At 35.5% G+C, this 24,393-nt stretch overlaps 2 pseudogenes; both read right to left on the bottom strand.

The window, feature by feature from the left end:
• Positions 1 to 788: 788 nt before the first annotated feature.
• Positions 789 to 7,883, bottom strand: LOC149570708 (FAM10 family protein At4g22670-like; annotated as a pseudogene).
• Positions 7,884 to 19,801: 11,918 nt separating this feature from the next.
• Positions 19,802 to 21,368, bottom strand: LOC149570707 (mitogen-activated protein kinase kinase kinase YODA-like; annotated as a pseudogene).
• Positions 21,369 to 24,393: the final 3,025 nt, after the last annotated feature.

Here is a 24,393-nt window from a genome sequence, read left to right as displayed (position 1 = left end):
CTCTTCCCTTAGATTAGAGTTGAAGAGGAAATTTTTTAATTTCCTTTAACTAATATTTTGTCTTGAAGCTAGGTAATCTTTTTTGAGGGCTGCCTTTATTAACTTTTCTTCTCCTTTACTTACAAACCTACATAATATTGCATTGTTAGTGAATTGCTCAAGTGGGTTTGCATTGACATTGACTAATAAATTGCAACCCTAATTGAAATTGTATTATCAGTGAATTGCTAATGTGTGTGACTGCATTATGTCACGAAGAAATGAAGTTTTATGTCACAGGCTTTGCAAAAAAAAAGAGGTACAACATACAACTAACTTATGAAAAAATATAAAATTATGATAGATAAATCAAAAAATTCTAGTTTCTAATTACAATGAAACAAACAAGATAGGTTTCAAGAACTCCTCTGGGGGCATGTGCTTTGGGTTATAAAACTACAATTAAATCATGCCAAAAGGAAAATTGAAAAAAATAAATTAGAAATTATGAACTCTTCCACATTATTCTCTACTCCGATTGCAAATAAAAAGGAGAAAAAATTCAATTATTTTAGAAGCTCAATCTAACCTTTCAAAAAAAGATATATGGACCAAAAACAATAAGAAAATTGCTAAGAACCAAATTTAATTCAGGACATGTAGACCAAAAGCACTAACTAATACTAATCAACAAGAAGCAAGGTGAACACAGATGTTAAATCAACCATCTATATAAGTTGATCAACAAAGCACCTTTCTTGCGAACCCCACTCCAACTAATTTCTCAATTGAAATCTAGAAAAAAGATGTTAAATCAACCATCCATATAAGTTGATCAGTAAAACATTCAAGATCTTGCTCATATCAGGCATTCCATTTGACATTTCACTAGAGAAGCTGCCAGGCATTCCACTTGGGAAGCCCCCCAACTTTCCACCTGGGAAGCCCCCAGGCATTCCACCTGATTTCCTACCTATTGAAGATTGTTCTTGTTTCTTGGCTTGTTCATAGGCAACCTTAAAATGAATTAGGGCCATTATTAGCTATATGCATTATGAAAGTTACAAAAAAGGATAATAGTGTAGACTTTATATTACCTGAGCTTCAGCTCGACGACGTTACCTATCATGTTCTTTCTTTCTATCATCCCTTTCCTTGCATAGTAACTCATATTTCCTATGATGGTCTTCAATTTTATGTGCATTTGGTTCAACCTGTGTGTACATATCAAATGATCATCACCCACCATCTCTAAATGTTTGTTACTATGCGTATAGTTTGTTCATTACCTTAACTAAAACAATTGCAAATGCCTTGTTACCTTCTTTAAAACAATTGCAATTTCTTCATCATAATCAAGACTTGATGCTAGATGCAGATCCTTGGCAACTTCTTCCCAATTACCAAGCATTGCTCTTTCCATTCCTCATGCTTTATGGCCTTTGGCAGAGTCTAGGTTAATCTATACTTGATAATTCCAAACAATAGTCATTTAATTTTTTTTAAAGCAATTAAAACTAGACTAGTACAAAAAGAAATCGAACCATATATTAAGAATATGGAGTATGTAACCTGGACATACCAAAATAGAAAATGTATCATATTCTAATAAACAGAACTCTACTGTTATAAACATTGGATTAGATTGTTTGAAGTAATAAAAGCACATTCCCCTAGACTTTAATATGGTTTGGAGGCAAAACCAAGGAATGGTGAAGTGCATTAATGCCTTAACAAAGTGATAGGATGAAAATTTTTTTTCATAAGCCTTACTAAAAAAACATTAATAGTAGCATTAGCATCCCGAATGGCTGCATTGGGCTTCCTCATCTTAACATATACACCAGCTGAAAAATCATTATGTTGTCTCATATCAGTAACTCGTTCTTGTATGATCTCTCATGTAGCCTAAGAATTATGCCAATATAGTAGACTAAAGAATAATTAAATTAGTAGCTATGCCTTCACCTCGGTTAGCATAGAGGATTGCAGATGTGGGATTGCACATAAATGCTTCTGTAAGATAGTTTATAGCCTCTTCCAAATCACTTGAGAAACTCTGAGATTAGAACAAATGCAAAAGGCAATCTATGTGATGCCCTTCCAGAAATAATATATGACAACCACTCTAGGGATTCTATTAGCAAAGAGTTTATACCATTTGACATTGCCTCCATTGCTTTGCCCTTGGCTGCTTGGGCAAAATCTCATTTCTCTTTATTTACTTCAACAGAGGGATCTCCCATCTATTAGTAACTACATATGTTAATTAAGGAGTTGATGTTAACATCATCAATCATGTAGAAGCTCCAAAAGAAATACTATCTCGGACTCAAAATGTACTATGACATACATATTTTAGTTTTCAATAGAAAATACTATAAATCCAAGCCTTAATTTTTGTGGGGGGTCATTGCCTGGTTCAACAACTCCTTCATTGTCAAGTTGAATGTCTAATTCAATAATCTCAACAATCTCATCACCAATATTATAATGTAAGCCCTACAACATTGATAAACATAGGTTATTTTATTAGATTTTGAAAAAGCATAGGATAGGGTGGAGTGCACTTTCTTGATGATGGTTTAGAGGCATTTGGCTTTCCTAAGCAAAGTTGCAGGATGGTTAGTATCTTACTAAAAGGTGCTTCTGCTCAAGTGGATGCTAATGAGGTCTTATCAGAGGCTTTCCCCTTGGAGAGATCTATTATATAGGCTGACCCCTAGCTCCTACTCTTTTTGTTACTGTAGCTGATGCTGTACATCATCTCCTTAGGGATGATGTGATATCTCCTAGAATGAAAAGTATTATGCTACCAAAATATGAAGACCTCCTAAATATCTAGTTTACCAACAATACAGCCTTGCTTGTGCAGCTAGATGAAGAGAATGTTGATAACTTAATTAATAAATTGGACCTCCTTTGTCTTGCCTCTGGTGCTAGAATATCTAAGACATAATCTAATATGTTAGGTTGATGAGAAGGTCCCCTCAAGCTAGTGCAAAAAGTGTGATTTTTAATGGGCAGGCCTCATAAATAGATGATATGCTTTGAAATTTCTTTTGCAGTTAACCAAAACTAAAAGAATATGTGGCTATGGGTTAAGAATAATGTGGAGAAAAAAATTGGAAGGTTGGAACAGGCGGTGTCTCTCTCTTATTCAAGTTCGTCAAAAGATTTTATCATCCTACTGTTTGTGGCAGTGAACCTTGTAAAGTGCTGATAAGAAACAACATTGCTCTTGCTATTTCTAAGGGTGCAAAACACTATAAACTTAAAAAGACTTGTCTTTTAGTGATCTCCTTACCTATAGGTAGGTCGTTACCCTATTGGGTCCAAGGTCTTCAAACAATGTTGCTTCATAGGTAACTATGACAACGAAAATCATGTTAAGTTCCTGAAGTTGCTTGGAGATGGGATTGTAAGGGTCACACAAGTAGGAGATGAGATATGGCCATACATGATCATACAACAAACAAATGAATCCCATGTTCCATAATCAAACAATGGAATGCTAGAACCAATCCAATGAAAAGGAAAAGGAAACAGAGAAAAATCTAAGAAGGATATAAGAAGAAACATGGAAACAAGATCTTCTTCAACAGAAAAAGGTATTCTGATATGAGAAGTTGTCAATTGTTTCCCATCCCCATGGACATTGGAGTTGGGAAGATTACAATGAAAGTAGTAACTAAGCTTTGATGGATAGTTTCAAATAGTTAGTGATATTTTATTTTGTTGATTTGTTGTTATAGAAAGTCAGAGATGTTATTTATGTATTGATCATGATGTAATATGTACTAACATATTTTGGATTTTTTTGTGAGATATATCAGCTGATCTAGTCTCTTAAGTTGATGAGCTTGATATCATTGTGGACTTCATCTATATCTAGTACAAAAAAAATTAAAAATTAACATTGTTACTCAGATTTCTTCTTACAACTTAGCAAAAATATTGTCTTTAAATAGCATGCAAAACTTGTGAGTAAAAGATTCTCAGACATCGAGAGATGAGTGGATTGCTTCAAAACCAAATTCATCATTCTCAACTCATATATTACATATGTCATTCACATGCAATAGAACCAAATTCAATCCCATAAGTACACTCCATTAGAGGCTTTTGGACCTTAATATCAATTCCATAATTCAATCCCATAGAGGCTTTTGGACCTTAATATCAATTCCATAATTCAATCCCATAAGTACACTCCATTAGAGGCTTTTGGACCAAATTCAATCCCATAATATCAAATGATGTTAAGAATGATTTAAAATAAAATGTTTAAAGTTGCTTTTGGACCTTGCTAATATCCTTACCCCTTTTCATATAATTTAAAATTCAATTTAGGTGGTTGTGTACACTTCGTATTCCACACTTTTCCCACTAATCATGTATGTGCTAGATTATTCCTCACTGTTATTTAATTTTGTTCCATCAGTTTTGTAGTCTGTGCTACCCATTTGACCCATATATATTGTAAACTTTTTAGTAAGCTAATACTAACCATTTTTAGTAAACTAATACAAATATAATGTAAAAGAGATACAAGGAACATTAGTAGGTTGAATATCTCTGCATCATATGTCCAGCTGCAGAATAGAAGGGGACTTGGGGCCATAAACAATATGTTTACCAAGACAATTCATATGAGTTTGGTATAGAAAACAAGATAGCAAATATATCAGCCAATACAACTAAATTCCTCTCTTCAATTTGAAGTAAGAGGATCCATTTCCCAACAGAAAAAAATAGTAGAGACATGAAAACCCTTTTCTTCCTTGGATGTCAACCTTAACATCTCTTTTGTGGAGGTAACAACATTTACCAAGAGTTTTTTCTTGCTATTGGTGTTCTGTTGCTTTTCTCTGCTTATTTTCTATTGATTCCTATTTATTTATAAGAATCACAAGTTAGAGAAAGCCTTCTAAGATTTAACACTTCAAATAGTTCTTCAGTCCAGTTATCAGAAACTAAGACAACAAAAATATCAGGCTGTACTCCTAGATTCCTCTCTTCAATCGGAAAGAAGAGGGTCCAATTCCCACAGAAAAACTAGTAGACACATGGCAACCCCTTTTCTTCCTTGGACTTCAACCATATGGTCTCTCTTGTGGATAAAACATCATTTTAAGTTCCCATAAATTTTTGGCTCTTGGCATTCTGTTGCTTTTAACATTATCAAATTTAGCATTCTGTTGCTTTGCTTTGCTAATATCTATTGCTTGTTATTTATTTTAAGAAGTTACAAGTTAGAGAATGCCTTCTAGATTTAACACTTCAAATAATTTCTGAAGTCCAGTTAACTTTTTTTCTTCATCCATGGATATAACTTATGACTACATCTAATTAAACTTCCATAAATAACAACATAAGTCAATTAACCAAAGTAACACCCAAATATATCAGACCAAATTAATTTTAAATGAGCATGTCCTTGATGGATGCACTTAAATTTCCATTATCATCATTCGTTGCCTAATGTTATTACAAAATTTACCAATGGAATAATAAGACTAGTTTCTTTATCCTTTCATTATAGATGGAGGAAAAAATAGAATAGTTATAAAATGGTTTAGTTTAAATAGAACATTCTAAGTATAGCATATGCTATGTTTTAAATAGTTAGATGAGATAGATGTTATTAGAGAAGTCCTCATGCTATATGCTATGTTTTATTGGAGTAGAGAATTGGCATTTGAAAATATAGTGTGCTGCAAGGAATTAACCTTGTTGTATTCCAACTATTTAACAAATATCAACTTGGAGAAATATGCAGAACAATAACAGGGGAAACATAGTGAGCCAAGTGTTTGACATAATGAAGAATCAAGATATATGCACAAAGATGGGAATCTCTGGGGCAAGTCAAGAAAGTTGATATTGATATTTGATTCAAATGAATGCAAGATTGATTTTGTTCTGAACTTTAAATTGGTTCATCAAAGAATGCATGGATGTGGAAGTCTTGTAATACTGATATTGAGTCCAAGATGGTATAAGGATTCGGGAAGTTATTTTGAATTTAGAGTGAAATTTTGTATCAGATTAGATGACATATAGATTTTTGAAAGTTTTAGGTTATGAACTAAAGATCCCAGGTTGGGTTGAATAAAGATTTTAATCTCCCTAAAATGTTTAGAGATATTCAAGGATGTGTTTGAATGTACTTACCCACCATGTAATGAAAGTGGATATGCAAATTTGGAAAATTTGTAAGTTTTTTGGAATTGCTCCTTAGCATAGAAAGAATTTTATGTAGTTTCTCTGCATCATAAACTAATAGGAAGCTTCAAACTATAAAGAGAATGTGGTTTAGCAGTAAATATGTGTAGTGCAGGGTTTGTGGGTGCGGTGCAATACAACAAAAATGCAATTGCTTGCCATAAAAACAAGGGTATGAGGGTTCCCTGTGATATAAATGCATAGTTAGGGCGTGTATATTGTGGATTTAGGTGGTGTGTGAGTTTTGCATATATAGACTGCAAATGTATCACAAGTAGCAGAGTGTTGAACAGTACACAAATTCCAAGGAAATGAACACAATTATATATAGATGTGCAGATTCTTTGTAATGTCCCCTTTAGGGATGTACTTGATATTGATTAGCGTTCTAGTAAATAATTGCAATTCAATTTAGAGAGAATTGTAATTAATTAATATCAAACATTAAAATCAAGGATGTAGATCATATATAGATAATTTTTATTGAAAAATATAATATCCTAAATGCACTGAATCCAATTCTTTGCATATTTCCAATAGCTAACCATATTAAGAATTTAATGGGAATGACCTATAGGATGCCCAAAGACTGTTCCTCACAATTAAGCCCAAAAGCATAGAAAAACCAACCAAGTCAATTGACCCCTTGGTCCATAAGCTAATCAACTAGATGCTAGCTATTTAATTGAAGGAAGCCTAGATACTGGTTCTTCACAAATAAACCCAAGTTTTGAGCACCAACTGACCAACCATGTCATTTTACCTCATGGGACACGAACTGAGTAGGTTGGGCCAGGCTACTCAATTGGAGAAAACTAGCATTGCTGCACCTCCCTACCTTATTTCCTCTCTAATCCATATATTATTGCCTGTAGGAAACTAATATTTATTGAAAGATTGGCAATTTAATTTAATAGATAAATTGAGGATTCATAAGAGATTTCCTCAGGAGAGGAAAAAGAGCCACATCAATTAGGTGTCTCATCTTAAGTAACCCCTGCCCCTTCATCAGATTGTGGTTCCTTAGAATTGCTATTATTTATGATTCATTTACAGAAAATGATCACTAATCCTGTGAAAAGATGTCTGTATGTATGCACTATTACAATTATTATTATACTTTGAGATGATATTTCATAATCCTATGTAGATGAGACTACAGATTTAGGATTGTAGCCACAACAATCACAAAACTTGTTATCTTATCAACCTGGCCATTAGAACCTTTGAAAAACTATGCTAGTTGTGCATTTGGCTAAAGGTTCTATCATTATTTATTAGAAAAGGAACATATATTTATACAGTATGGTGTTAATGCTTGACACCAATTGAATAGGAACAAAAACAGAGCTACATATGAGCCATGTTCTCATTGGCTCAAATTCAAAAAATCAAATGATAAAGATAAGTATCAATTCAATCTGGAATAAGTTGGTCCTTCCATTCTACAATACAGACAATGCACTTTTAGTACCTATTATATCTGTCAGAATTAAAAGACACTTCTGCATCTTGGAGGCAAAGGCCTGGGCAACATCATCATGCAAGCCTTTGCCAATAGGCACAAACTTGAAGAACATGCAATGAATAAGGCCTTTGGAATGGCTCAAATATATTTATATCTTACAGAAATGATGGAAGAATCAAGAACTTAAGATATTTGGTATACCTGCCATGATTAAAATACACCTCTACATCAGAATGACAAAGGCCTGGGCAAAATTATCATACAAACTTTTATCAATAGGTCTAAACTTGAAGAGCGAGTAAATCAGGATGCTTTTGGAATGGTTCTTAATTTATCTAGATGTGATCTTAATTATGTTAGTGTAACAGACAAGAACCAAGCATGCATACTCAAAAATTGTGCATAGATAACCTTTTAAGTAGGTTTCAAGCATGAATAAAGAGAACCGTGGCATAAAATTGTTGTCTTAATGCATTTTTATAGGTTATCTGGTCCTTAAATCCTTCTATGAGAGAATTGTCTGTATGCATTGGTATATGGTTGCAATGTCTTTGAGGGGCTCTCCAATTAAGTGATTTGAAATCATGATGCATTCTTATAGCAATTATATTTTGCCCAAAAGATGAATCCTTATGTGACATGTGATAAAGCCTCAAACCTACATTGTATGAGGGATATGCTTCAAAACATAATCAAGTAGCATCTAAAATGCCAGTTTTCCCATTTAGGTATGACAAGTAGATATAGGTCTTTTGGAAAAGGTAGACTACTTATTGTAGCATATGTTCCTAACATCCTATCAAGTTGGTTACAAATTGTGAGCACTCTAATTAAGTTGCCATACTTAAATGTATCCATGTTATTCATTATTGATTAGATGAACAAATATAAGCCTGAGATTTGACTAGCTGCACCAATTGAGATTTAAGTTTGTAAATTGTTCACTTCAAAAAACTAATCTATAAAAATACACACTCAGATCTTTCAAAAACTTGTCAAATCGGTTTAAGCATCTAAAATTTGCAAGGCTTGAATATAAATTATAATTACCTCATCTTCACCAAAAGAATGTTTGTGCTAATTAGCAAGGCTATCTGAAAGATTTGTAGGAATTGCATTCTTTGAAGATACTAAGATCAGCTTGGTTAGCCTCTGGATTCTACTCATAATTGCTGCCTTAGCTTGCTCCTCTTCTTCTAACCTTGACTGCATTTTGACTTGGCCAGCTTCAAGTTGTTCACAATGTACAACTCTCAGACTCATTAACAATAGAGTATAACTACCTAAAAGGCTAAATATATATAGGTGCAATGAGATAATTCATTGTCTTCCAAATTTCTTCACTATATACGTCATGAATAAGAACTTCAAAATAGGTTAATTGTAAAATTAGTTAAATGGAGGAACATTCACACTAAGGACCCAAACTTCTGCCCAAAAAAAAGGTAGGAAGTTATCTACAGAAAATTTTGTATCATACAATGCAAACTATTTTGTCCAGAGGATAGCAAGGGTTATCAAGGAAAGCAAAGGATGAAATAGCTATGAATGCTCATTTAAAACATCAATTTGAAATCGTGAACAGATAGAGAGAAAAAAAAGGTTTATAAGAATTTGCAGGCTGAAATGCAGTGAAAGAAAACTACAGTGATTAATCAAATATGTTTAATGACTTTTGAGTTTTAAGACAGGTTAGATCTCTTTAGATAGAAATTCAGACAAATTGTTTAATTCATGCAAATCAATTGATGATATTTTTGCAAACCTATCTGCCCCTCCAAATAAAGCCATGTTAGATTATGGTAGCTGACATATTATGGCCGACATGTTGTAACCCTAAAATGAATAAAATACTTGTATAAAAGGGTTTAGGGTTAGACATTTTTTTTAAAATTATGTTGTGATGCAAAATTGGTTCTTGCGATGGTATTGAGCTGTAAGGGATTGCGGATTGTAATCAGGTTGTAGTCACTGGATTGTAATAAGATCGAACTTGCTGTTTGGTGGATGTAGCCTAGGGATTGGGTGAACCATGTTAAATCTTGGTGCCTTCTATTCATTTTTGTGTGATCTATGATTTTTGTTATTGGTTATATTTGCATGTAGTTTTTTATTTCTGTCTGTGGTTTATCCTAACAAGTGGTATCAGAGTGAGGTTGTCTTTTAGTTATCCTCTACAGGAAAGTCTCATGGTTGAATGGGAGCGATGGCAAATGAGGGTAAGCTGAGGGTTGACAGGTTTAATGGGTAGAACTTCCAGTTATGGAAGATGCAAATGGAAGACTATCTATATCAGAAGGATTTATGGAAGCCATTGGAAGGGAAAGCCAAGAATTAGGGAACTATGTCAGAGGCTGAATGGGATCTTTTGGATAGAAAGGCACTCTCGAAAGCATTCAGTTATGCTTGGCACCATCGGTGGCATTTAATATTACAAAAGCAAAGACGACAGAAGATTTGATGAAATCCCTAGCGACACTGTATGAAAAGCCCTCTACTTCAAACAAAGTATTTCTCATGAAACATTTATTTAATATGAAAATGGTAGAAGGTGGATCTATTGCAGATCATTTAAATGAGTTTAATACTATTACTAGTCAGTTATCTTCTGTGGGTATCAATTTTGATGAAGAAATTAGGGCTCTCTTGATTTTGTGTTCTTTGCCTGAAAGCTGGAATGGCTTGGTAATGGCAGCGAGTAATTCTATTCTTGGATCTAGTACCCTAAAATATGATGATGTGATCAGTGTTATTTTGAGTGAAGAAACTCGTAGGAAATCCTCAAGTGGATCTACATCAGGAAGTGCTTTGAATGCACCAAGCAGGGGTAGAATGACTGAAAGAGGAAGTAACTCTAGAAATTGTGGGAAATCAAGAGGAAAGTCAAAGGGGAGGAGGTCTCAATTGAGAGGACCAAATGATTGCTGGTACTATGGGAAACCAGGGCACAAAAAGAAAGATTGCTGGAATCGAAAGAAAAATGAAGGAGATAAATCAGATGGAGACAATGAGGCAAATGTGGTAAGTAACAAATCCAAAGAGGATGCTTTGCTTCTATCTTTAGAGAGTGTTGATGATTCATGGGTTTTAGATTCTGGTGCTTCATTTCATGCTACACCTCATAGAGGTTATTTCATTGATTATGTCCAAGGGGATTTTGGGCTTGTTTATTTGGGAGATAATGAACCCTGTCAGATTGTTGGAAAGGGAAAAATTAAAATTAAGTTGCAGAATGGGAATCATTGGCTACTACATGAGGTAAGACATGTTCCAAGGTTGAGTAGAAATTTAATTTCAGCCAGGCAACTCAGTGATGAGGGTTGTGTAGTTACTTTTAATGATAAAAATTGGAAGGTTTCAAAAGGTTCCCTTGTAGTAGCAAAAGGTGTGAAAGTAGGCACCTTATATCTTTGTACAGGTCATATCGTTCCTTCTACTTTGATTGTTTCAGAGAAAAATGAATGTTCAGGAACAATTGCTATAATTGAGCATGGAGAACAAATAACTGCTGTAGATTCTGATACAGCGCTATGGCACAATAGACTTGGGCACATGAGTGAGAAAGGTATGAAAGTACTTCATTCAAAGAAAGTTTTACCAGGTTTGAAATGTGTGAATATGGATTTTTGTGAAAGTTGTGTGTATGGAAAACAAAAGAGAGTGAGTTTTGTAAAGACAGGGAAGGAAAGCAAAAAGGAGAAATTAGAGCTTGTGCATACAGATGTATGGGGACTAGCTCAGGTATCTTCCCTTGGTGGCTCTCATTATTATGTTACATTTATTGATGATGCAACTAGAAAAGTATGGGTTTATTTCCTTAGACAAAAATCTGATGTATTTCAAACTTTTAAGAAATGGAAATGCTTGGTTGAAAATGAGACTGGTAAGAAATTAAAATGTCTCAGATCTGATAATGGTGGTGAGTATTGCAGTCATGAATTTGAAGATTATTGCTCCACTAATGGTATTCATAGACAAAAAACTGTTCCAAGGACTCCACATGAAAATGGAGTGGCTGAACGCATGAATAGGACTATAATGGAGCACGCAAGGAGCATGAGGTTGCATGCTAGGTTTCCCTTACACATGTGGGTGGATGCTATCAATACTACAGTATATTTGATTAATAGATGTCCCTCTACTCCTTTGGGTTGTGGTATTCTAGAGGAAGCATGGACTGGTAAGAAGGTGAGTTATTCTTTTCTCAAGACCTTCGGTTGTGAAACTTTTTCTCATATAGACTCTGAAAATAGAACCAAGCTAGAAGCTAAATCAAAGAAATGTGTCTTTTTTGGATATGGCATTAATGAATTTGGTTATAGGCTTTGGGATTTTGAAAATCTTAAAATTGTTAGAAGTCGGGATGTCATATTCAATGAGAAAGTGTTGTACAAAGATCTGTTGCAGCAACATGAGAAGAAAGAAGATGATTATGTAGTATTGGATGATACTCCAAAGGCTGATGTTCCAGCCATTCCTCATGATGTGCAACAACTAAAACAACAAATACCACACACACCAGTGAATGTTAGATGGTCAACAAGGAAAATTAGACCTCCACAAAGGTTTTCTCCCTCTTTGTATTGTATTTTACTTACTGATGCTGGTGAACCTGAAAGTTATGATGAAGCTATGCAGGTGGATGCTAAGATTCAGTGGGAGTCTACAATGAAAGATGATTTCATGTCCCCTTTTCAAATAATTAAAAAATAATAATCTTTGCTAAGCCAGGCAGGCCCAAGAAAGTGAAGTTTCAGAAAAAGGGGGTTAATCTTTGGAAACCGTTGGACTAATAAATGAAAATTATTATTAAAATATGTTTCATTAACCTCTCTTGGATGTGAGTTACAGTTATGCCCTTTTTTAAGGGGTTTGGAGGCATTTTGGGCGGAGGGGAGAACTTGATTTTTGCTCATTCTTTGTTATTCTTCAGAGGCTACCAAACCTATGGAGAAGGAGACCCAAGAACGGGAGTTTACAGGTTTCCAAGGAGACCCAAGAATGGGAGTTTGTAGGTTTCCAGGAAGGCTAAGGATGGGAGTTTGAAGCCATTTCATGTGTATGCTCATACTGAGTTTGCCTTTGTGCTGAACAGTGTAGATTTGTGGGTTTTTTGGGTGTGTTTTTTGCATGAGTTTGGTGTTTTCAGTTGAGCATTTCATATCAGTTTTGGTTGCTGCTGTATTTCAAAATTTAAGCTGTTAAAATAGAGCTGAATATATGTATTGGGACATGATTAGAATTCTGAGATATTTTATTAGTGTTGTGTGGTGTTTCCGGGCATTTTTGTGTTAATTTTGGGAGCCCGATGAGCATAGTTTTTGTCCTACATTTGAGAGCTGTTGTGTAAAGGTTATATGGATCTGGAAATTTCATTTTGTAAGCTTTTATGATGCTGAAATTTCTATAAAAATGTCCACTTTCAGATTTATTAATAATTGGTGAAGCTGTGAAGCTTTTGGCACAATTTCTGGCATACCCGATTTGGGGTTTCTGAAGAAATTTGGAGGATCTTTGTGATATTAGTTGTTTGATCTTAAAGATCTGATTAAAGGTTGGAAATATCATGTAAAATTAAAAAAGAAACATTTCAGTGGTATCAGAGCCATGATCTTGCCAGCCTGAGGGTTGTAGAAGTTTGCAGGTCAGTTTTGACAACTACCCAAATCTTGCATTTCAGTTTTGAGAACTACCCAAATCTTGCATGTCATAATTTATGATTGCATGTTGCTTCTAATCAGCTACATTTATGGTTTCATGCTACTTCTAATCATTTTCATGTTAGTTCTTGGTGAATTTGGTGGTTGTAGAAGTTTGCATTTCAGTTTTGACAAGTACCCAGATCTTGCATGTCAGTTTTGACAACTACCCAGATCTTGCATGTCATAATTTGGTGGTTGCATGTTGCTTCTAATCAGTTGCATGTCCAAATCTATGGTTGCATGCTACTTCTAATCATTTGCATGTTAGTTCTTGGTGTTTGAAGAAGTTATATCCTATTGGGGTTACACTCTACTTTATCCAGAATGGACAGGTATAGTACAGAGTCTCAGACGGAATGATCTTGGACAATTGATAGCCAGAGTCAAAATAGTAGAAAGGATGGTTATTTAGACATTCGAGATAAACTTATGAAAATAAGCCATGACATGTCTAAATAGTTGGTTGAGCACCACCGTATAATGAATGACATGTTATCTGACCCAGCTAAGGTGGATAAGTTGACTGGATTTCTATTTGGCAGATTTTCTCACAGGAAAGATGACACAATTCCCAAGAACTTGCATGAGGAGTTTGAGAAACTAGCTGATAGCCAGGTAGAGGTCTCAGATTCTACTCTACCATAGGAGGTGGTGGGAAAGGATATTACACAGATTGATAGTAACGGTCAACTTGATACTCAAATTGAGACAACTGTTTACAGGTTGTCAAAGGGTGATGCCATAGGTATTCAAGATGGTATAGTTACAATAGGCAGTGACTACAGTGTAGTGGGTTCAGATGATGATTATGAGGATGTTGGTGTGCAGGATGGTGAGATACCTGGTAGAGATGAGCAAACATTGAGCATTCATGACTTTGCTGAGAAAGAGTACCAGGCACAATTAGATGCTTCATCACATGAGGTTGAGGCAGGTAGTACTTCACATGATTTATCCCGCTAGCTGAAGGTGAGTGAAGATAGTATTTTGACTTCATTATCTCATCATGATAGGTATGTGGAGTTAGTTGGTATTGGTCATATTACTCAAGTGAGGATTTTTCTTGAGTTACCAGCTGATTCTAGTTTACAGATATGGACTCAAGATTGTTATATTGGCATTTGGGATTCAGTTGACAGGAGATCTTTAACACTTTTTGGTAGCAGTGTTTGTTTAGGTGCTATCATGGATTTGATTAGCAGATTGCACGGTGTTGTCTTTTCTTGTGCTAGCAGCTTGTCCAATGTTGGTATTAGTTTTTATACACTGATGTTGGGCTTTGTTCATATATCCAGTCGACCATACTTGCTAGAATGTGTTGATGATATTTCATATTTGGCAGTGTGTATAGATGAGTCCCAGGATCATATTGGCATTGATGACATCCAGGAGGATGCAGTGGGCAATTTTGAAGATTTAGTTTCCTTGGGTATAGAGGAGTTGGACAGCAATGCTAATGTTTTTGATACTCCATATGTTGATATGAGTTTTAGATTTGATTCACAGGATATGGATGGTAATACTCTAGAGACTAGTAACTTTGAGGATACTCCTTTAGACAGTGCATCAGAGGAGGTTTTTAGGAGACAGTCAAGCCAGTGCCATCATGTGTCTAATCATTTGAGAGTTAGTGACCAAGACATTGCTATCACTTGCCAGCATTTCGATGCTGCTCGTCAGTTGTTAGCAGTTTATGGATGGGGTTCTCCTACTAGTGATGAGCAGGGAGGCAGTTATCTTTCCTTGATAGAGTTCCACTCTTTATGGGAGGCTATCCAGATTCTGAGATAGGATTATATGCAGTTGGTAGCTGACAGAGATTATCTTATGAAGTGGGGCAGTACAACATATGATGCATTGTTGGCCAAGGAAGATGAGGTGAGTGAGCTTACTGAGCAGCTTGTGGTGACTTCTGAGATTCTTGAGAGTACACAGTTGGCTTTCAAGGAGTCACATTTTCATTTGGCTAAGGTGACCATGAAGTTAGAGCGACTACAGTCTTCACCTGATTCTATACAGTCACAAGCAGTGGTGTTTGGTGATCCGAGGATGTCCATGGCCGAGATTGTCAGAGATAGTGGAGATGGGGATGCATCCATTCTTGATACTAACATTGGAATATCAAGTTCATTACCACTAGAGTTAGGTTCAATTGAGTTGGGTGTTGTAGCAGATTGTTGTATGCCTGACATGGTGGTGGCCTCTAGTATTGATGGCATAGAGACTAGAGATTTATCAAAGATCATGTGTGATGTTGGTGAGTCGGCAGTTGGCATGGTTCCTACTAGTAACACTACTCCCTTGGTGATATCTTCAGAGGTAGTACTTAGTTCCAACATGGTTAATGATCAATTGTAGTTAGTTTCATCTGGATTACAGTCTAAGCCACTGACTGAGATTGGTGCATTCTATCGGCATTACACTGTGAGGTATGCTCATCAATTTACCTTTGATGACCATGTTGATGAGATAATGATACAGAGATATACTTTGGTTCCTAGTGCTTATCATCAGTTATGGGACAATTTGATGCCTCAAGATGAGAGTTTTGATGGGCATGACATGGCGATAGGTTCTACAGTTGACAGCTTGATAATACATGACTTAGAGCAGGAGTTTTAGAGTGATGCTTCAGCGGGTGTTGTTATTGATTCTACTCCTTTGGCTATGACATCTCCTGACTTAGCTGGTGATCAGTCACAGTGGGTTGTATCACTTGTTCATGGTGAGTTGTTGACTAAGGTTGGTTTTTTTTATCAACATTATATTGCAAGGTATGTACATCAGTTAGCAATCCTTGTGTTGAGGAGTTGATGGCAAGAAGATTTGGTTTGGGTTCCAATTCTTGCTATTTATCTTGTGATAGCTTTTCACCATCAGGGGTGCATGGTAGTTATGGTTATGAGATAGTGGCCGGTGATTTTCAAAGTTGTGTTGACTGCAGGAGTTGTATAGTGTGTGGATTCTCCATACTTGGTACAGTTTCATTCGAGAGCATTCACCATTGTTGCAGAGTTGGATTGTGCATTCCGTATAGGCCAGTGGGATGCGTTGATGGTATTTACTGTGTTGGTAGTTTGATTTGTCCACTTTGCTTGGGTTCTGATGTTCTAAGAGTTTGTGCCTCATGGGTTTTTGATTGTGGTAGTGGTGATTTTGGAGTTTGGTTGAGCTATAATTGTCAGTTTGATTATGGATTCCTCTTGGTCATATTGCAGAGAATATTGCAGGAGCATGTGTTAATTGGTAGTAGTATAGTTCATGACTACATTTAGGATCCAGGTGGATTGATTGGTTTATTGTTCAACCATTGCTTGAGGACAAGAAATGTTTGGGAGGGGAGGACTTTTCATGTCCCCTTTTCAAATAATTAAAAAATAATAATCTTTGCTAAGCCAGGCAGGCCCAAGAAAGTGAAGTTTCGAAAAAAGGGGGTTAATCTTTGGAAACCGTTGGACTAATAAATGAAAATTATTATTAAAATATGTTTCATTAACCTCTCTTGGATGTGAGTTACAGTTATGCCCTCTTTTAAGGGGTTTGGAGGCATTTTGGGCGGAGGGGAGAACTTGATTTTTGCTCATTCTTTGTTATTCTTCAGAGGCTGCCAAACCTGTGGAGAAGGAGACCCAAGAAAGGGAGTTTGCAGGTTTCCAGGGAGACCCAAGAAAGGGAGTTTGCAAGTTTCCTGGAAGGCTAAGGATGGGAGTTTGAAGCCATTTCATGTGCATGCTCATACAGAGTTTGCCTTTGTGCTGAACAGTGTAGATTTGTGGGTTTTTTGGGTGTGTTTTTTGCATGAGTTTGGTGTTTTCAGTTGAGCATTTCATATCAGTTTTGGTTGCTGCTGTATTTCAAACTTTAAGCTGTTAAAATAGATCTGAATATATGTATTGGAACATGATTAAAATTCTGAGATAGTTTATTAGTGTTGTGTGGTGTTTCCGGGCATTTTTGTGTTAATTTCGAGAGCCCGATGAGCATAGTTTTTGTCCTACATTTGAGAACTGTTGTATAAAGGTTATACGGATATGGAAATTTCATTTTGTAGGCTTTTATGCTGCTGAAATTTCTGTAAAAAATGTCCACTTTCAGATTTATTAATAATTGGTGAAGCTGTGAAGCTTTTGGCACAATTTCTGGCATACCCGATTTGGGGTTTCTGGAGAAATTTGGAGGATCTTTGTGATATTAGTTGTTTGATCTTAAAGATTTGATTAAAGGTTGGAAATATCATGTAAAATCAGAAAAGGGACATTTCAGATGAAATTGACTCTTTGTTGAAAAATAAGACATGGAATTTGTGCAAGTTGCCTGCAGGTAAAAAGGCTTTACAGAATAAGTGGGTTTACAGGTTGAAAGAAGAGGAAGGAGGTAAGAAAAGATTTAAGGCCAGGTTATTCGTAAAAGGATTTGCATAGAAAAAGGGAATTGATTTTGATGAGATATTTTCTCCTGTTGTTAAAATGACTTCTATTCGTACTATTTTAAGTCTTGTGGCTACTGAAGATTTGCATTTAGAGCAGATGGATGTTAAAACAACCTTTCTTCATGGTGATTTGGATGAAGAAATATATATGGCTTAACCATAGGGTTTTGAGGTCAAAGTTAAGGAGAACTTAGTGTGCAAATTGAAGAAAAGTTTATATGGCTTGAAGTAAGCACCTCGGCAATGGTATCTGAAATTTGATAGTTTTATGCATGAGCATGGATATAACACGTGTCATTCATATTACTGTGTTTATTTTAAAAGGTTGGATGATGATAGCTACATTATTTTATGTTTATATATTGATGATATGCTTGTAGCTGGGTCTAACATGGATCATATTAAGGGGCTGAAATACCAGTTAGCACATGCATTTTCTATGAAGGATTTGGGGGCAACAAAACAAATCCTTGGTATGAAGATTTGCAGAGATAGGAAGAATAGAACATTGATGCTATCTCAAGCTGCTTATGTTGAGAAGGTGTTGCAACATTTCTCTAGGGAGAATGCTAAAGCTATCAGCAAACCTTTACCTAGTCATTTGAAATTGACTAAGGAAATGTGTCCCAAGACATAGGAAGAGGAGGATAAGATGTCCAAGGTACTCTATACTTCAGCTATAGGAAGCTTGATGTATGCTATGGTATGCACTAGGCTAGATATTGCACATGTAGTGGGAGTCATTAGCAGGTATATGAGTCATCTAGGATTTGAGCATTGGAATGCTGTCAAGTGGATTCTCAGATATTTGAGAGGAACATCCAATAAGTGTTTACACTTTGGGGGCTCTACTACTAATTTATAGGGCTATGTTGACTCAGATTTGGCTGGGGATATTGATACCAGGTAGAGTACTACAAGTTATGTCTTTACTATTGGTGGGGCAGCCGTGAGCTAGGTTTCTAGGTTACAGAAGATTAATGCTCTATCCACTACAGAGGCAGAGTATGTTGCTGCTACCGAGGCAACCAAGGAGATGATATGGCTTCAGTTCTTGTTGGAAGAATTGGGACATCCTCAGAAGGATAATTATTTGTTCACAGATAGTCAGAGTGCCATTCATCTTGCTAAGAATTCAGCTCTGCATTCTAAGACCAAACACATACAGTTGCGGTACCATTTCATTAAGCCAGTTTTGGAGGATGGATAGTTAAAGCTAGAGAAGATACATACCAATGAAAATCCAACAGATATGTTGACAAAGGTTGTAACAAGGGAGAAGTTTAACTCCTCTTCAACTTTGGTTGGTCTTTTAGACTGACCATGAATAAAAGAACAACAGAGTCTAGAGTGGTTTGATCTAGTGGGAGCCCCATGTGGTAGTGGTATTGGTATAGAATAAGTCTCCAAGTGGGAGATTGTTGTTTAATGTGGAGCCTGATCAGTTCCCAAGTGGGAGATTGTTAGATTATGGTGACTGATCAGGAAAGTACTGTACATACTTCATAAATAGTGGGGTTCGAGGCATCGCCTCAAAATTTTTTTTTGGGCCGTGGCCGACATAGTAGCCAACATATTATGGCTGACATATGGCCAACATGCTGTAACCTTAAAATGAATAAAATACTTGTATAAAAGGGTTTAGGGTTAGGTATTTTTTTTTATTATGTTGTGATATGAAATTGGTTCTTGCGGCGGTATTGATCTGTAAGGGATTATGGATTGTAATCAGGTTGTAATCACTGGATTGTAATAAGATCGGACTTGCTATTTGGTGGACGTAGCCCAGGGATTGGGTGAACCATGTTAAATCTTGGTGCCTTCTGTTCATTTCTGTGTGATCTAATATTTTTGTTATTGGTTATATTTGCATGTAGTTTTTTATTTCTGTCCGTGGTTTATCCTAACAAGCTAGACTTAGTACAATTATCAAGAAAATTATATTGTCCAATAACATGTGTGATCAACAAATTAATAGGCAAAACACTATACAGATCATGAGTAATCAATTTGCAAAAATGATTGAATAGTAGAGACATACTTGTTAAGACCAGCATAAACGTGTCCAAATGTTCCCCTTCCCAAAATTTTTCCTTTCTTCCAGCGTGATCCAGGGCTTAAAGGATTTTCATCCCTGCCAGGACTTTGAGGAATTGTAGAAGATGAGGAAGATGCTGAACCAGAAGCAACAAAGGGTGATGAGTTTGAAATAGATAGTGGTGGTAGTGGCAACCGATGCCCATGGTGTTGACCTTCTTCTAACCAGCTAGTTGGGGATTTAGGACCTGGTCCAAGAGCATGAGGATGCAGAGCAGTAACAGCCCCACTCTGAACTCTTGAGCTTGGACCACTTGTCATTCTCAAGGTCAAAATAGGTGAACACTCTGGGCTGCCCCTGCTCTGCTGCCAAAAGGGTTGTCCTGCCATATCTCCAACCATAGAATTATTCCCTGAATTATAACCTAAATCAGGACTAGAACAATGATCTAACCCAAATAAAGCCATCTCAGGATAAGGTTTTGTTGCCTAGAAAGCATTGCTCTATGTTATTCAGAAGAAACATATGCTTGCATTGGACTCCTTGAAGGACTTGATATGGAACTTTTTGGTGCACTTGCTAGTATTCCATTAACTGGACTTTGCAGATGTGGTGGAGTATCTCTATTACCCAACAGAAACTTTTTGGGTATGTTTGAGTGATTATTGTGGTGGGAAAGCGGACTACCAGGTCTCAAAAGATCCTTTCCTAAATTTTTCCTACTGAGCTTAGGAGATTGTTCTACATTCATCACACTTCAATTTGTACATAACAAAAGGATGTGTTAGTACAGGAAAATAGCCTTCCAAAAAAAGTGCATTTCAATCACATTTGAACAATAGTGCAAAATATTACATAAGATACATGTTAAAAGATGAGAACAAAATAGCTAAAATGAGATTAAGATACCAATATAATTTATGTTAGGCTATGAAGGAGAACTTACCTCAAACAACCAAAACCATTTGCTAGGACTCTACCAGAGAGGTCTAAACTACAATAATTACAATTTGCATTTAATGGCAAATTGTTTTGTTGCAGATCTGCAATTTCAAAACTAACTACATAACTCACATTAGAAATAGGTGACAATGATGAACCTCCATCCAAATCTGTGGCATCCAGCCTGTTTAATATGAAATCAAGTGAAGGAAGTGGCAAACCAGGAGATGACCTCCCATATATATTCCCCAATGATTGAGGCACATTCATCCGAGACTCTGAACGACCCAATATTGATGGTACTGCAGATGGGAGAGGAAGCGGTTTTCCATTTGGCCTCTAGGAAAAACTTTGGCAATGTGAAACAGGGTTGGAAGGTGATGGTGACCTGGAGTCTACCCAAAGTCCAGGCCCATTCTCAGAAGCTGTATCAAGACTGTCTCTTCGAGAGCCTCCTGAAGACTTGAAGCTTCCCTTATCATTTGACAAAAACTTGAATTTTTGAAAACCATCAAATATATTATCTTTACTTCCTTTCTTCTTCACTTCTTTTGAAGAAGATTTCCTCCACCATGATGGCATATTGCTAGTCTCCAAGATTACAGGCCAAATGCCAATGCAATTTATTTGTGCAACTTTAAACTTGGAACCTGACTTAAGCATTCCTCACATCATAACATCATCAATAAACAATTCTGCCAGTACAGAGAGAACCGCATTTGCAAATTTTAGGCAGTGCAGAGAAAGCATCTCAACAAGCAAGAACTAATCAAAATGTCAAATGACAATTTCTGACAATGTTAAATTACACTCTCTCAATGAAAAGAGAGAAATTTCCGCAAAGATGATGTTGTGGTTAGAACTTAAGCAGATGAAGGCCAAATACTGAAATAGATTAACTTTGATTTTCTCATCCTCCAAGCTTTCTTGGGAAGTAATGCAAGGAAAAAAAACCTGCAAGGAAAGTTGGGTATAAGAAGATTATATACTTATAGATTCCTAAACATTGAAAAATAAAATATTAAAGCATAGAACATAGGATGAACAGCTACAGAAGAAAATAGTTAAAAAGCCTCTCATAAACAAGTGCTCGTATTTCTTATATCGTCAATATTTGTTTAAGCAATTAAAACATGGATGCCAAGGATATCACATGTATATTGACTTTGCTCATGATGAAAAACAAAATTCTCTTTACAAATATAAACAATTGGAACTAAATGTTAACATTCATAAGCTAAACAAGCTAAAGAAGTTTTACTGCGACCAAAGAAAATGCATAAAATTTTGTATACTACACCCCTAACAATGCTAACACACATGTAGATCAAATGACAGAAACACATGAATACATCATTTTCTTCAATAAACAAAACACAATTTATAATCATTGGCTACCATTAAAAAAACCATTCAAATTGGATCACAAAAATGTAACTCAAAAATGCAATACACAAGACATCCCAATGTCAAGGAGAAAGTAACAAATTGGTTAGAGGAAAGGACCTATTGCCTTAATGTCATAAGCTCCTCCTGACTAGTTGTCACAATAATACCCCTCCTTAATTGATCAAGTTCATCCTTCAAACTCAAAATTTCCTTTTGGTACTTTTTTCACATATTTTACTCATTAGTTTGTTGTTTAGCCAATACTCACCAAAGGGACACAGTTTTTTTCCAAACTTCTCTTACATATTTAGTTTTATTCCCGAACTTCTCACATATTTTTCTCATTAGTTTGTTGTTTAGCCAATACTCTCTTAGTTTTTTTCAAACTTCTCTCACATATTTTACTCATTAGTTTGTTGTTTAGCCAATACTCACCAAATGGACACTTAGTTTTTTTTTCAAACTTCTCTCACATATTTTACTCATTAGTTTGTTGTTTAGCCAATACTCCCTTAGGTTTTTTTTGAACTTCTCTTACCAAAGGAACACTAGTTTTTTTTTTGAACTTCTCTCACATATTTTTCCAATACTCCCTTCACACATCTCTCAAGTCCCTTTAACATGAATTTTAAAGTTTCTCTCCACCATCATATGGCTGATCTATGTGACTATAGCATCCTTCGCTGACATGATAGTGTAAAGTTTCACTAACTATGGTCTCATCTTTTCTTGTGTCCTACTGATCAAGAAAAGGAGATAAATGGATACAAGCATAAGCTTATTCTATGGCCAAGGCCTCCAATATGGCTAGGGAAACCTCCTCGTTGTGACCCTTATCTCCTATTCAACTAGCTCCAGTAACAACAATCCAACTAATTCTCTTTTGTCTACACTTCACCAAATAGTTGGTCTGATTCTGTTCTACCTATCTTTTACTTAAATAGCTATATATCATATTTTTAAGTAATTTAATATAAAAAATACACTACTACGCTATTTTATCGCAAGAGGGACATTTATACCATGGTCCATCAAGAAATCCATGTTATTGACTATTGCTGAAACAAATTTGGTGACAACATTGCTAAAATAAGTCTTCAATTTGTACTAATAAAATAACTGAGATTCAATAAGGATAGGTCTTTATGTGGCTAAGAAGTTATTTGTAACTGGTATCCCTAAATATTTGCTTTTTCTACTCTTTAAAAAGTATTCATCTCAGATTTGTATTAATGGAAGGCAAATGTTAAAGTTAAAAGAAAATATTGTAGAGCCTATGTACCATAACCTCAATCATACGATGAATATGTGTTTCATTTAGGGTTTAATTGATGAATCCCAATACTTCCCCTCATAAGTATTGAATTTCTTGCTACTGCTATTTTTTTTCCAGCAGGCTTTGCTGGTTTGCTATTGCTACTTCTAGGAGTTATACTGCCATGCTGCTTGATTGTATTAGTGTTTTATAATTGTATATAGATCATTTCATCTAATTAGAAAACTAAATTATATTTCTTAGCTTTTGAATGTGTTAGATTATTTCAATTTATGTGGCATTTCTGATGCATTGATTAAAGCCATAGCCAAATGTCATCAGCCATCAGTAATTATCTTCGCTGAATATCAAGAAAAGTTACAATTGCTTCTGCAACTTATGATGAAATTTTTTCAACAAATAAATAATAGAGACAACACTTACTACTAGAGTTGGGTTGGTTTAGCTTACTACTCTGTCTTTGAATCTCAGTTGAGCTTACAACTTTGCATTAAAAAACAACTATTCATTCACAAACAAATTTTTAGCTTGCTTACATTTCACTTCTAAATGGTATGGAGAATCATAGCATTTGTAATTGTAATAACTAATTATACAAGTACAATTTCTAATTAGTACCAAAGCTGGTTAGCAATGGCAAACATAATATGACACAATGTTTAGCCATAATTATGTTGGGTTCATTGAAATGAGGATTCGATTCCTAATGTCCTTGTATGATGTCAATGAGTGAGTATTGTTATAAAATGAACTGGTACAAGAATATTTCAAGAACAAACTAGCTAATGCCATATTTGGACATAAAAAGAACTTAATTGAAATGGGTATTTGCCACACAATCAAAATGTCAAGGAAGAGAAAACATACATAAAATGGGCTCATGCCCTGCATTATCATTATTTTATTTACAAACACAACACAATCTACGTAGTGATAATACAC

The sequence above is a fragment of the Cupressus sempervirens genome, chromosome 3 (assembly GCF_028749045.1).
Source record: "Cupressus sempervirens isolate cs-2001-9-10 chromosome 3, ASM2874904v1, whole genome shotgun sequence".
NCBI classification, from domain to species: domain Eukaryota; kingdom Viridiplantae; phylum Streptophyta; class Pinopsida; order Cupressales; family Cupressaceae; genus Cupressus; species Cupressus sempervirens.
This window is presented reverse-complemented; position numbering and strand designations above follow the sequence as displayed.